This window comes from Cyprinodon tularosa, unplaced genomic scaffold (genome assembly GCF_016077235.1).
Source record: "Cyprinodon tularosa strain WSP-4 unplaced genomic scaffold, ASM1607723v1 ctg304, whole genome shotgun sequence".
NCBI classification, from domain to species: domain Eukaryota; kingdom Metazoa; phylum Chordata; class Actinopteri; order Cyprinodontiformes; family Cyprinodontidae; genus Cyprinodon; species Cyprinodon tularosa.
The window spans coordinates 391676-406914 of NW_024039013.1; the positions used below are offsets into that span (position 1 = coordinate 391676).

General features: G+C 37.2%; 1 protein-coding gene and 1 long non-coding RNA gene across 4 annotated transcripts in view; both read right to left on the reverse strand.

Moving 5' to 3' along the window:
- Positions 1 to 1962, reverse strand: part of myo9b (myosin IXb) — a 55578-nt gene extending 53616 nt beyond the window's left edge. For 2 of the 3 annotated variants that reach the window (XM_038291918.1, XM_038291920.1), the window contains exon 1: positions 1625 to 1962. The gene's annotated coding sequence lies outside the window, so the exon portion shown is untranslated. The remainder of the gene's footprint in view (positions 1 to 1624) is intronic. The other variant, XM_038291919.1, reaches the window with a different exon arrangement.
- A 5277-nt stretch (positions 1963 to 7239) lies between these two features.
- On the reverse strand, positions 7240 to 10858 carry LOC119787867. The gene is made up of 3 exons (XR_005281385.1): positions 10717 to 10858; positions 10266 to 10375; positions 7240 to 8026 (listed from the first exon to the last, which is right to left on the reverse strand). It is a non-coding gene; the product is annotated as an uncharacterized LOC119787867 (long non-coding RNA).
- Between the last annotated feature and the right edge of the window lie 4381 nt (positions 10859 to 15239).

Sequence of the window (15239 nt, forward strand, 5' to 3'; positions counted from 1 at the left end):
CTCCCACAACCATTTTTATTTATTTGGGGATAACTTCTTTATAAGAGAAAGGTATTATACCCAATGAAATATGTCTGCAAACATTAGACCAGCAAAGACCCATGAAACCTTGATTGAAGTGGAGTGGCGGAGCTGATCAGATTGCTTTCAAACAGTCATGGGAATTATATCAGTCTTTGCACTTTTATAAGATTCTAAGTGCTTTTGAGTGATAAAAGATCCCACAGCACCACAGTTCCTCCACCATACCTGTAAGGGGATGTAAGGGCTTTCCCCACTGAATAAATTATAATTTTGTAAAATAAAATATTGATTTAGAATTTTCAGTTCAAGGTTTTATTTTATTTAAAAATGTATTCTACCCAAAACAAACTGTCCCAGAAAATTTTAAATACCTTGCTTATGAGCAATGAAGCAACATACCTGTAAACAGGTGCAAAAGTCTTACTGAACATTTCCTGAACATTACAGGAAACACCTGATTTCAATGATTGCCTTAAAGTGTTGCTCAACAAAATTTTTGGTTCCATCTTGTTTAATTTCTTAATATGTACATACGTATATACATACACAAATTGTTACTTTTGTCACTTTACTGGCAGCTGGTATGTAAACATTGGAGAGCGAAACTGTATTCAATCTCTCTGTCTCTCTCTAGACTTATATCTATAGATATATGTTCATATATCTATCTATATATAGAGATAGATATATCTATACATCTATATCCATATCTATATCTCTATATAAATATATATAGATATATATATATTTATTGATATAGATTCTTAACTTCTAAAAATAACTTATATTATCCTTTAATAGCAATTAATTGGAAGCCACTGTTTTAATTAGCTTACAGGAAAAGTTCACAAAATTCATATTTTTTTTGGTGTGTGTGTATGTTTGTGTTATAATGTCTTGCAACTTACAATGAGAAACAGGTCCAGAGCATGATAGATCCTCCACCATGCCTCAAGACAGTTATAAAGGGCTTTATGCATTCTTGTTGCTGGAAAGCTCAATTAGATCGTTATCAGCCCAGAACATTCAGTTCCAGTCCAATAAGGAGAGAAAATGCTCTGAGTTTTCTTTTTTTTGTGTGTTGCTGGCATGTCTCCCAAACATCCAGTTTAGTTTGGTCACGTCACAGAACCCCAGGCAAACAGAGTTATGGGGAACTACTAGAATTTCCTAGAAATAAACCCACTTTAAAAAAAAAAAAAAGTAGGCCTAAAATTTAGATAGAAATGTACTTAATGGGTTAAAGGATGTAGTAATTCCTCCAGGTTATATGAGGAAAGAATATTCCTGCTGGGATATTATCTTCATTTTTACCATTCGTTGATGTGTTCAGTTAAAGTTAGAGTATTTGAGGAGGACATTACATGGACTATTTTTAAGCTTTTTTCTTCTCTTTATATCACTTTTTTGGATATATATATATATATATATATATATGTGTGTGTGTGTGTGTGTGTGTGTCTGGTTTGTTTTTGTTCATTTTTTCTACACTCCAGTTTCAACACACCTTCCCGACAAACCATTAATCCTGCTATAATCAACATAATCCCAGACATCCATGACAAACAGTAACAGGTGTTAAACAAACTAAATGTCTCACCTTTAAAAAGTCTCTCATTCCATCTTCAGCTTGGAAAAACGAGAGTAAAACAGATTTTTTTAGCTTCTGAGTGACTAACAAACTCCTGTCATCCAACTTCAGGAAAAAAAAAACACCTGAAATTCCTTTAAAGGGCGATAAGACGGACTCAAATGCCGCGAGTTGGTGTCTAATGATAGGAAAAGACGCTTTCGCCTTAGTTATGTGCGTTTTTCCCTCTTGTTAAAGACTATTTCTCTGTGAAAAAAATGCAGGATTGAAGTCCTGTCGTCGTCTTTAGGCGGAAAGTTATCGTTACTTCCTACATTTCTCTACACACACAAACAAGCGCGCGCGCACATCCGCTGGCGATGTGGGAATAAATGGCTAATTTCCCCTTCAGCTCACCTGAAAACGCTTCAGGTTGAAAAATGCATACGACCAACGCGTAAAAGCAAAAAAAAAAAAAAAAAAGCAAAATAAATATATACATAAAAAAAAAAAGTCACTGTCAATCTCGTTACATAAAAGCTCGCGGTGGAGAGATAATTAACACAATTTGTTAAAAGAGAGATGTGGGCTTTGCTACCCTCTCGTGACACATTTTAGGTATTACAGCGAGGTTAAATCTAAATTATCACCTTTAAGTTTGATTTATCATTTACTGCTCCATAAAATACTTGATAAGAAATATATTAACGAATAAAAATGTTCCACTCACTAGCTCTAATTACTAATTTAGACTTTCAGAGCCTTTAATGGTCAAGCTGGTCTCTGATCTACTTTGCCTTACCCAGGTTGGTTTATTTGTTCCTCAAATCAGAACCATTTTATGCTTCCAAGGACCCACTTTAGAATAAGAGGAGACTTGTCATGTCGAACCGTTGATCCAGAATTGTAGAATAACTTTCCTCTGTATAGGTTGAGAAGCTGCTGAGGCATTTCTTAGCTTTTGGTTAACTGGGATTTAACTGTTTTATTATTGCTTTTAAGTGTTCTATTTTTCTTTTTTCAGTATCTTCTGAAACACTTATTGACTTTATAAGGGAAATGTGCTGTGTAAATAGTTTCTTCTTCTTTTTACATATAATCAGTACAGGTTTTATCTTTTCTTTTAAGTTTAAGAATTGCTGGTAGTAGATTTGATTAAGATTTGGTGAAGGGCCAGGGTTTAATTTATCTTGAATAATTTACATTATTCAGATTTGTTTCTTCATTCTGTCATTTTCTCAACACATTTGATTTAATATTTTCAAGTCATTTGTTCAACAAGCACTGGAAAGATACATAGACAGACCCTATAGTTACAGAGAATCTTTTGAGTTGTGAAATTGTGACTGCATACATTGTTGTCCAACCTATAGGGTGCATGTAGGGACATTATTGCAGATCTTTCCTTGTAACAGCCTTTAGTTTTGTAACCATGACTATTCCGAACAAACTCAATAGGTTGTCTACATCCTTGCTGTTTACTGTAGTATGCAAGGATTCTTTTTTTTTGTAAATAGCCTGTTGGTGACCTTGATCAATTGCATATTTAAATCATCATACTTAGATATTTCATTCAAGCCTTTTATAACAAAGTATAACATACAAAGTACTTCTGCTTTAAAATGTGCCTTTAATTACTGCCGAAACCCCTGTATTTTCCAACTGTGGGATAGTTAGGGATTATAATCTTTTATTTAAAATGTGGCTTTATTTTATTGTCATTTTCCTGCCTCTGCCAGAATTATACAAGCAATCTCTAAAGGATACATGGCTTTTCTGCACAACTCTCTTATGAAAATGAAACTAAAATATGATTTTGAATCAGCTAGGGAATGTATTTTCTTTGTTTAATATCATAAAACTCAATGGATTTTTTTTTTCTGTCTGATTTGGAAGGTGCTGAAATCACCAAGTCCTAAAACTCAGCTCTATTTTAGGGAAAAAGTACCATAAGTAAACACCTGGTATATACACTATATTGCCAAAAGTATTTGCTCACCCATCCAAATTATTGGAATCAGGTGTTCCAATCACTTCCATGGCCACAGGTGTATAAATTCAAGCACCTAGGCATGCAGACTGTTTTTACAAACATTTGTGAAAGAATGGGTCGCTCTCAGGAGCTCAGTGAATTCCAGCGTGGAACTGTGATAGGATGCCACCTGTGCAACAAATCCAGTCGTGAAATTTCCTCGCTCCTAAATATTCCACAGTCAACTGTCAGCTGTATTATAAGAAAATGGAAGTGTTTGGGAACGACAGCAACTCAGCCACGAAGAGGTAGGCCACGTAAACTGACGGAGCGGGGTCAGCGGATGCTGACGCGCATAGTGCGAAGAGGTCGCCAACTTTCTGCAGAGTCAATCACTACAGACCTCCAAACTTCATGTGGCCTTCAGATTAGCTCAAGAACAGTGCGCAGAGAGCTTCATGGAATGGGTTTCCATGGTCGAGCAGCTGCATCCAAGCCATACATCACCAAGTGCAATGCAAAGCGTCGGATGCGGTGGTGTAAAGCACGCCGCCACTGGACTCTAGAGCAGTGGAGACGCGTTCTCTGGAGTGACGAATCGCGCTTCTCCATCTGGCAATCTGATGGACGGGTCTGGGTTTGGCGGTTGCCAGGAGAACGGTACTTGTCTGACTGCATTGTGCCAAGTGTAAAGTTTGGTGGAGGGGGGATTATGGTGTGAGGTTGTTTTTCAGGAGCTGGGCTTAGCCCCTTAGTTCCAGTGAAAGGAACTCTGAATGCTTCAGCATACCAAGACATTTTGGACAATTCCATGCTCCCAACTTTGTGGGAACAGTTTGGAGCTGGCCCCTTCCTCTTCCAACATGGCTGTGCACCAGTGCACAAAGCAAGGTCCATAAAGACATGGATGACAGAGTCTGGTGTGGATGAACTTGACTGGCCTGCACAGAGTCCTGACCTCAACCCGATAGAACACCTTTGGGATGAATTAGAGCGGAGACTGAGAGCCAGGCCTTCTCGTCCAACATCAGTGTGCGACCTCACAAATGCGCTTCTGGAAGAATGGTCAAAAATTCCCATAAACACACTCCTAAACCTTGTGGACAGCCTTCCCAGAAGAGTTGAAGCTGTTCTAGCTGCAAAGGGTGGACCGACGTCATATTGAACCCTATGGATTAGGAACGGCATGTCACTTAAGCTCATATGTGAGTCAAGGCAGGTGAGCAAATACTTTTGGCAATATAGTGTATTTTTAAGAATTCTGGTTTCCTATACACATGCATACATAAAAGCTCACAGTATAAAAAAATTAAGATCCAAATTGTTCTTTTTTAATGCTTGATTCATTTACTTTAACTTTTTACCATGATAATTGGAAAAACTCCTGAAGCCATCAAACATTTATAGCACTTACTGTAATAGGCTCTTTACTTTTGCTTGAATAGATGTCTTTCCAAACTCAGGTTGTTTTGTCTTGTTAACATTGGGTGGTGTAGTGTTACAGTATTGTGCACATTTTTTTCATAATCAATTTCTCTAAATCAAAGCTGCATTAAAGATGTTCTTGCAAAGGTTTAGTGGCTACAAGCAATCAACATTAAACTTTTCTGTGTAAATATTAACCTGTGTGCTGTTACCATCTCTAAAAAAGCTTTTATAATCATTTGAGACCCCCCCCCTTCTCATTTGAGAGTGGTTTACCTCTCAGAAAGCCGTCCGCATTCAAATTTCTAGTAACCTAAACAGGACTCAAATTTGCTTGTCTGATTTGCATGTTGAAATTATGCAAATATTGTTTCATTGCAAACAAAGAGCATTTTCTTTTTTTGTACACGTGGTTGCAGTCCAAACTTTACTCCCATTCTTCAAAGGAATTCTTATTGTATATTTTTTTATTAGTTTTAAATATTTTTGGCCATTGATTGTTATCAATTTGTTTTATCTGAACATTATTTTAGGCTGCAATGATTGTATAATTTTTATCTTCAGGGATTTTTATTAAAAAACATGAATCATATTATGCTGATGAAGATTCCTAGTCACCCAGGTCATAGTCATTCAAGTTTAAAAACAATCCACTGGACTTGGTTTCCAAGGTTTGAAGACGTTTTGCTTCCCCTCCAGGAAGCTTTCTCAATTCAAATGTTAATCATATTAGCATCTTTGAATTTATGTTGGATATTCTCTAGCGCCCACTTTTTACTGATAGTTATACAAAATAATTTATTGTATTTCTAATGCATTTTACATTTTCAAATCTTAGTGGTACAAGATAAAATTAGAATAAAATACAACAACAAAGAAATAAGTAGGTACAATAAGTAACTGTAGATAATATCATAAATAAACAAGTGTTCAACCAAAAAAAGTAAAAAAAAAAAAAAACCCACTAGACTTTGTTTCCAAGTTTGAAGATCTTTTGCTTCCCATCGCGGAGGCTATTTCAATTCAAAGTGTCAAAAATAGCGTTAGTTTACTTGGCTTCTCTAAATTCTCCTTAGGTGTGAGTGCGTGCATGAATGGTTGTTTGTCTTGTTTGTTTCTGTGTTGCCTTGCGAAGGACTGGCGACCTGTCAGGGGTGCACCCCGCCTCTTGCCCGTAGACAACTGGGGATAGGCACCAGCATCCCTCGCGACCCCAGGATGGATAAGCCTGAAGGAAAATTAATGGATGGATGGAAATGTAACATGTGTAACTGATGGAAATTTAAATGTACTCACCTTCGTGTATGGTAATGTTTTCAGCTGCCTATATACCATACCTTGTCTGATTCGAGGTGTTAGAACTTTGTTTCTCAAAGCTGGTCCTTAGGGCCCATATTCCTTCATGTTTTAGATGTAGAGCTTCTCCAGCACACCTGATTCAACTTGCATTCCCTTCCTCTTGCAATCAAATGCTACAGAACCTATTTTCATCCATTGATGTGAGATGTGTAGGGCAGAAGAGAAACACCTATAAAACATTTAGATTTGTAGCATTTAAAGGAACAGGGCTGATAAACTCTCCAATAGAAAACTCTGGGCTTAGCAGTTGACAGAAGAACATGATTTCCCTGATTGATCTGTATTAGATAATGCATGGTGCACAGGTGATTATTGTGTGGAATGTTCTTTATGTGGTTGGTAAGTGCCAGTGAAAAGAACTCTAATGCTTAAAAATATCAAACTGAAACACATAAAGTGTCTCGATTTGATATTTATATAATGAGGGTATGCTTACTTCTGACCCATACCTCCCTACAACATTATCAACCCTTACTTGCTGATGTTAACTATACTGTAAATAATTAAAAGTTAATTATTATATCTCAAGGTAAATCAGACTGCAGTGAGCTGCCCACCCCAACCCCAAAATATCTGCAGATTTCAAGGTGAGTAGTAATTGTTCACATCTCAACCTCAACGCTTCAGGTTATTTAAAATCAATAGCATATCTTATGATCATCGCTTCTGCTTATGCTAATGCAAAGCCTGTCCATTCGTGTATTTAATGACTGCAGAGGTGTCGAGCTGCTGTATCCCAATTTAGCAAAGACGCTCAGAGACACACTGACAGCTTATTATAGCATGATGAATGAAGAGAGGCAACGCAAATTGTTACTCAGCAGAATCAGCTGCCGCTGAAAACGACTACCAGCAGAGGCAGCCAGGATCGCCCACACAGGAGGACAAATTAGGGAAGAGGAGAACATACTTCATTTAATTTTGTCATCCGTCCCAGTGTGACACTTTAAAATGGATACAAATATGAGTGGTCATCTCTGGTGTGTTGCTGCTGGTGATGGCTTTGATGGAGGAAGCAATGAACTCTCATTAGGTGTCACACTTGTTCCTGCTGGACTGAGCCAGTTCTGCAAAGATACACTGATTCCAGTTCAGTAGGCACATGAGTAAACAACCGAAATATAGCTGAGTGTGACGAATTCTCCAAAAATAACTGAAGGCAAACTTTTAACAAGCAACAGCTCTTTTTTAAATCCTGCAAAGTTGCATTTTCATCGACTTACATCATATCTGTCTTTACATCTTTGACACAAAGAATCAGTTATCCCTCTGCAATTTACATTCAGTGTGATAAAAAGCAAACAACCAAATTGCATTCATGTATTGTTTTGCTCTCATTCTTCCTAATTTAGCATGTTTTCTTATTATTCTTTATCTTCAAGCTGATTTCAACATAACTTGTCAGGACATGCAAAGACTTTTGCAGCATTCCACTACTTTTTACAGTACAGGAGCTTTTAAATGGCACTCATTCCTCTCCCATCAGCTCTAAGGTGTTATGGGCAGCCAGGAGCCTCAGGTATGCAGGAGCAGATTTTTTCCTGTCAGACACTGAACTTAGCCACTGTGAACAAATCCTGTTTTACTGATGCTCACTAATGAGCTAAGTTCTGCGTCTTTAGAAATGTTCCATAAAGTTGGTGTTCCAGGTAGGTGAAAAGGTCGTGTTTCTCCCCCTGCAAGATAAAGAGTATCCTTATAACTGGTTTGTATGTCAATAAAGCAGTAAGTTCTGTTGAGGCTTACATCAACAAAATGCTATTGTTTTGTCTTCTAATGCAAATAAAAATGAGCATAACAGCAGCGGGTTTGAGGAGGATGGCCATACATCACATAAAGTGCGCCACATGTTGGTACAACTGGTGTATGCACAGCATAACATTAGCTCCATGGTCTGCTTATTCAATGGTGGCTGGCAAACAACTTTCAAATGCATTACCACCACCAGCTGGTAAGGAGTGTCGTGCTTCATCAGGGATTTCAAATTTATACTTATAAATTTTATGATTCAATTTGATTTGTACTCATACATTTGTGAATTTCGTATGTATTGGTGCAAGGTTGTACAATTGCAGTGTGTATTATAACTTCCAAACTTGTCACAGATTAAGCATTTGAGTTCATATGTATGGTATGAATTGGTAATAAGGAAAAAATACAAAATTTTAATGTATTAAAATACCTTTTTATTGACAGTTCCCTTATCCCATATATTGAGCCTAGTGCAAAATTTCTCCTCAAAGCTTAAAAAAGACTAAGTAAACACTATCATGACAAATGTTTTGATTATAGTGCTTATTTTCAAAGTAATATATGGTATCTGGTGATATTGGTATAGGCGTAGTATGTGAATGGACCTATTTAAAGTAAATGTATTTGATTATATCTTATACCTTATATCTGCTGTAAGAAAATTGGTTTTCATGACAGCAATAATGCAGGGTGTTACCATCCAAACCAACCTTGCTCTATGTGAAATAAATAATGCCCCCCCCCCAAATAAAACTAATAACTAATTGAGGTAATCTTGGTGGCAACAACAGCCTTTAGGTAACAAGCAATGCCATTTTAAATCAGTTTTCGGGAGCAAAAAATTCAAAAACAGTTAAAGGTGACACTGTTGCAGGTCTATCGGTGTGGAGTCTTAACTTCTCACCACTTCAAAGCTTTATACTGTTTAGATCCATTCAGGCATTCACTGGCTGGTTTTGTTCAGATTGTGAGCTGCTTTCTCACTAAACTGCAGTTGAGGTTAAGGTCGTAAAACTGTAAGCCACATTTTTTTGGTTACGTCAGTTATGGCAAGTTGTCCAATTCCAGTAGTTGGAAAGTAGCCCTGGATGATTTCCACCAATAGCTTTGACTGTTGATGCAATATATACATATATATATATATATATATATATATATATATATATATATATATATATATATATATATATATATATATATATATATATATATTTTTTTTTTTTTTTTTAGAAATGTTGCATTATTTAAATTAATGTCAGCAACTCCAAAAATGTGATTAATCACAGATTTAACACTGTCAGGCAATGATATTTTAATAACATTCAGGTTCGTTTGGTTTTCCTTAATTAATAACAATATTGTTAAAAAGATTGTTTTTAGTTACCCAGGTTATATTTACATTGGTCTTACATCAGACGTAGTTTGATCTGAAACTTTCCAGTATTATATTATAAAAACAAAACAAAAACAAATATATATCTATATATAAAATAAATCTATAAGGGGGAAGTACCTTTTTTCAACCCTGTACATTTGCTTGTTATAAAAGAAAAACAAAAATAATACACTACTCCATTGTTAATTGAAAATAAATGTATTGCTTAATCATTTTAAAGATTAATAAAAAGATGAATACATTTAAAACCATATTTCTGTCAATAAGAGTTGAAATGGCTGTTTGAAACTCATAAATTTCATGAAAAGAAGGTATAATTATAGACTTTGAACTCAAATATCAGTTTTCTCCTTTCCTGGGATGGGCCCCATTCTCCAGCTGGAACAGGACTCAGTCTTCTTAGTTTGCCTGGGCCTCAGGACCTGAAGCTCAGTTTTCAGAATAAATGGTTATTCCACCCAAACAGGAGCATGACGACATCATATCCAATATGTTTGTGAAGCCTTGTTGTAGAGCCATTAAAGTTGTGCAGAGATGCAGCTGAACATTTTCACCTTTCTGCATATTCAAATGCTAAAATTTCACTCTTTGTCTCCTTAATTATCCAAAGTGGTTTAGAGATAACTAAAAATAATAAAAAATTATTAATTAATAATAATCAGTAAATTCACCCCTTTAGTTGATTTCCTTTCGTGCATATTTCTTCAAACCTTTGAAATAGAAGTCAATAGTCGCATTAGTATCAAGGGTATCAGTGTCCAAGTTACCTGAGCATAAAAGCCATTATGTCATTTTTCTCCTTTCTTCAAAAGAAGCAGAAAAGACAGCTGCAGCCTTTGTCACGACACCCTTTCCTCCTCCTCCTCCTGCTCCTCTCCTGTGGAGAAAAAGTGTAATGATCCATCTTGAGCTTAAAAAAGCAAGGGGACAAAAGGACCGCTTCCACCTTTACACTTGAGTTAGTTTAGCCTCTCCTGACTTGTTCAGTTTGGACTAATGGTCTCTTTGAGAACAGTCTGAAACTGGCACAAAGGGACACTCAGACAAAAGCAGTGTTGATTGACAAGAACATATCCAAAAATAAAAAAAAAACACTGAATGAGAAGTAAAAATTTGCTATTTATGTTGACAAATGATAGGGATTTATTTAATACAACAGAGGGAGGAAAAGTTAACCTTCATTAAAGCACTCATTAAAAGATATGAATCTCAGCTTACCTGGAAAAGAAGCAGAGTGGGCCCAAACCCCTTCTATTGGTCTCCAGCCTGGTGTTGCATGTTCTTAGCGTCGTTCCGCTTCTCCAGCTGCTCACTGGGAGGTGAGCGTGTGCAGAAGTGAGAAAGAGAGCATGTGTGAAAACAGATAGGGCACATAGGAGGAGGAGGAGAGGCAAGAGAGGAGAGAGAAGGAGGAGGCTGATGATGGGACAGGTGTGGAATTTACACACCCTGCTGGTAGCAAACACTGGGGGCATATTTGCTTCATAGTGATGACTCATTCTTCTTATCGATGGAAGTGGGAGAAACAGAGTTTTTGAGTGAGAGAGAGGAACCCTAATGGAAAGCAAAGAATGATCAAAGTTTGGTCAACTTCTCTACGTATTAGAATCGGCCTGAGATCATTATATTAGATCTGCTTCTTTGGATTGAAAGTGAAATTATGCAGTTTCAAATTCGACAGGGGGAGCATGTACTCCTTTTTTTTTTTTTACCTACCTCACAATCCACCTCCGTTAATATGGTTGCAGGCCTTGTTTGTCACCTTTCTAGTTGTTTATAAGGTTTTAGTTAGTTTAGGCAAGAAACTTTTTTCCAAATTATGAAGAGCATCTATTTGCCTTACTTGCATTTTAAAGGCTCTTGTCTTTCATATTTCGAAGCGTGCCTCTGACAATTAGACAGTTAACAACAACAAATCTGATTAGAAATCAGATTTTCCATGTCTTACTGTATATCATCAGTGTGTTCTTAATGTATGTGTTTCAGGAGCTTGTATCATATGCACCTAAAAGCACCTCTAATTTATCTTATCTCTGGAGTCTATGTATCCATCTTATGTGTGATGACAGTTCAGTTACATCATGCAACTTTGCAGATGTGTTTCCTTGACAATCTATTGGTACCTTTAGGTTTTCCATTTAGCTTTCATGTCAATAATTCCTAGTTCAAAATTTCACAGAACAGTGGATGTGGTCACTGTTGGACAGGTTTTCTCTCTCCCTTCTAAAAAAAGTGATAAAGAAATATTATAAAAATGATTGATTACTATTTTCAAATCACAAATCAATATCTCACTGTATTGGTTAAGTTAGAGTATTCTTAGGAACTTTGACAATTGGGTCGACAGTATGTGTTCGTGATACAAACCCACAGTCCAGAATCAAAGCATATAAAATTGCAAATGTATGAGCTCACAAAGAATGTTATACACACTGTAGTTTATACCCAGCCAGCCTTATGTGCTCACAAAGGATTAAAACAAAGAACAAATCTTAAAATGGTGTTAAAAAGGAAGCAGGTTTATGATAAGGTGCTCATGAAAGAAAACAAGCAGGCAGTGCTTTTTCTTGAGGTCTAATTTGTCCTTCTTACCCTAAAACATTTGCTGAGAGACAAGATTCCCAGGATCCAAGGTGTGACATCAATTGGTAAAAAGCTTTTTCTTGTCCAACTATGAACTTAACCTTCACAAAGCTGTATCACATGTGAGCCCTCATATCCGTCACCATTCCCTCCATGTGTGTTCTGCCCTCTCTCCATCGGCTGTTTTTGTTTAAACTGCAAACTGATACACAAAGCCTTGCAATTGCTGCATGTCACTATCCCTCTGCAACCGATCAGCAGGAAAACATGGAGGTTGTCTGCAGTTGTTTGTTTTTTTTATTTTTATTCGTAGCCTTTTAAAAGCACTCTACGCAGCTCCACTTTGGCCTGTAATGCACCCGGTCCATTTAGCTTGGCTGAGCTGTGAAACCTAAGATCACAGGCTGGGTCGACAACAATTTCACCTTCTGATCCAGCTAATCTCAATTTTATATTCAGAGGATAAAAAAAAAGCCCTTTACAAGAGGTTCAGTACAGCTGCAAGTTCTACTTTTTATAACTTGTTTGGGTTTCTCTGCAGGGAAATCCCTGAACTTACAACCTTCATTTAAACCTGTAAACTCAGATGCAAGCTTGACACACCTGATGCTAGAAAAGAAAAGAAAAAAAACACATCTTTCGTGCCACACTCAACTCTTCCAAGTGATCCGTCGCACTTCGCAGGGGTTGATGTTTCAGAACTAGAATTGCCTCAAAGCACAAAGAGGTGAGGCGGCTCCCCTGTGAAACCAGATCTAGTTTGCAGTGATGGACGGCACATGATGGGGAGCGCTGAATGCATCAACCCTGGCTAATGGGCTAGCTGGCTCTCAGGAGCCCGCCTGTACATTATGTGGAGCCACGGCTCAAAGAGTTTAAAGGTAAACAGCTTTCTGACCGCTTTGAAGTCCAACAAGACTTAACATCGTCATCCAAAATTATATAATGTCTACTAGACATGTAGAACAGTACAGTACCTGGCCTTTACAGACTGTCAGAGGTTTCTATAAAATAAATAATGATAGAGACAATTGTGATGCTTTTCAGCAACGGTTTTCATTATTTACATCATTTTAATTTAGTCCAATGCTGACTGAGTGTCCTCATTTATCAATAACATACACAAAGTCCACATTTCTTACCTGTTTGACCTCTTGTGTATTAATGCAACTGGAGGCATCTAAACACATGAGGTGAACGTTGTTAGGAATCCAGTTTGTGTGGGTTGTGTGTTTGTGTTTTCTCCCTCCACCACCAGGTGGCGTCCGGTTCTCGCTGGCCCTTCCACACACCTGCGGATGGTTGCCTCATTATCTGAGGATTCTTAAGCTGCTGACTGCCACTGCCTCAATGCCAGAGTGTTTGCCAGTTTTGGGTACTCTAACAAAGCTGAGTTTAGCAGAGTCTAACTGAGTCTTTGTCTCCCTGAGCCTAACCTTATTGTTTTTTGTCTTTGCCTCTCGGCAAGAAGTCATCCTGCAAATTGGATGTTTTGGCCTTCTCCCCCTGGAAGGATCGTTTGAGCCTCACACAGAGCAGGGGATAAATCTCCACACTAACCGTTCAAGTACTTCTGGAAAATTAAGTGACAGTCAGCTCCATCGCTCCTCAGGAACCAACCAAACCCGAGTAAACCCTGTCCGCCCTCCAACGAGTCAACCAAGTTCAGAAATAACCCACACAGACTGGATTCTGGGAAGGACACCTTTTCCCTGGAAACGTGAGTCCCGTTTCAGTCTCTGTTTTTGCAAGTCATCGCTCAAGTTTCCCACTGAGCCTGAACTAAACACTGAACTTCCCTTCTCACTTCCAGTTCCGGTTCACCAATTTTCTGAGAAACACTGGATCCAACTCATCGTGTTTTCAATAAACTTGCTAAACCTTTTCTCTGGTTCTCTCAGTGGTTTCCTGCATGTGGGTCAGACCCCTTAAAAAGAACATGACAAACGTGTTCACATGGTCTACACAGGATCATAAAAAAAGCAAATGGGAAAATAATTAGAAGAAAATGTGAAACATGGGAAAACCTTTTGGGACATGTTCAATTTGTAATCTATACACATGTGAAATAGGTTTGAATGCTATTTTACACTGAGGTTTACATGCATAGGACAGCATGATACAGTTTCCATCTTTAAAACAAATGATTTCAGCATAATTGGTATTTTTACGGCAGAAATGCATAAGATCATTTATTGTTATATAATACAATGTCCACATAACAAACACATTTATTCACCTTATGACACCATGTAATTTCCTAATGTGAGACACACCTTGCAACAAAGTTTTCTCCGGGTACTCCAGCTTCCTCCCACAGTCCAAAAACATGACTGTTAGGTTAATTGGCTTCTCTAAATTCTCCAAAATTCTCCAGCTGTCTCTCGCCCTTAGACAGCTGCAGATAGGCACCAGCACCCCTTGTGACCCCACTTGGGATTAGGCGTGTCAGAAAATGGATGGATGGATGGATGGATTGATGGATGGATGGATGGATGGATGGATGGATTGATGGATGGATAAACATGTGAGATTTGGTATTTACTTCCTATGATATTACAGTGATGGTAACAGAAAGTTTTATTTAGTATCTCCAGATCCTGATTATAAAGCGATCTCATAGGTTTGAGTGCTGTCTCGTTGGCCTAAGATAAACAGGACAAACAGTAGGTGATTTATGTATGCAACATATGCTTCAAATGTTAAGGTAATTGATATGAGAACATGATGATAAATTATATCTGGTTGAGTTATAGAGTATTTTAATTTGCTTTTTAATGTTCAGGGTTTGATCTAAATTAATCCCTATATATTTGATATGTGTTTAGGAGAATTTCTAGCTAAATAATTTGTTTCTTATATTTTTGATAATTTCATGTGATTAACATCGAGTAAAGACAAAACTAACAAGATGGATCGAATGGAAGGCTATGCTGACATGTCTGGGCCTTTGTTTATATATCTCTTTAAGGGTTGAAACTCTAAAATAACTTTAACGTTCATGTGTTTTCTTATATGCTCATTATATTGTGATTACCAAAATATGACCAAAAATCATTTTGGCGGCTAATGTTTAGCTCATTCAAAGTAGGGTAAAGCATTAATTACCTAAAGGTATTGGTTCCTGATTAAGCAAATAATTTAATAAAACATTATTT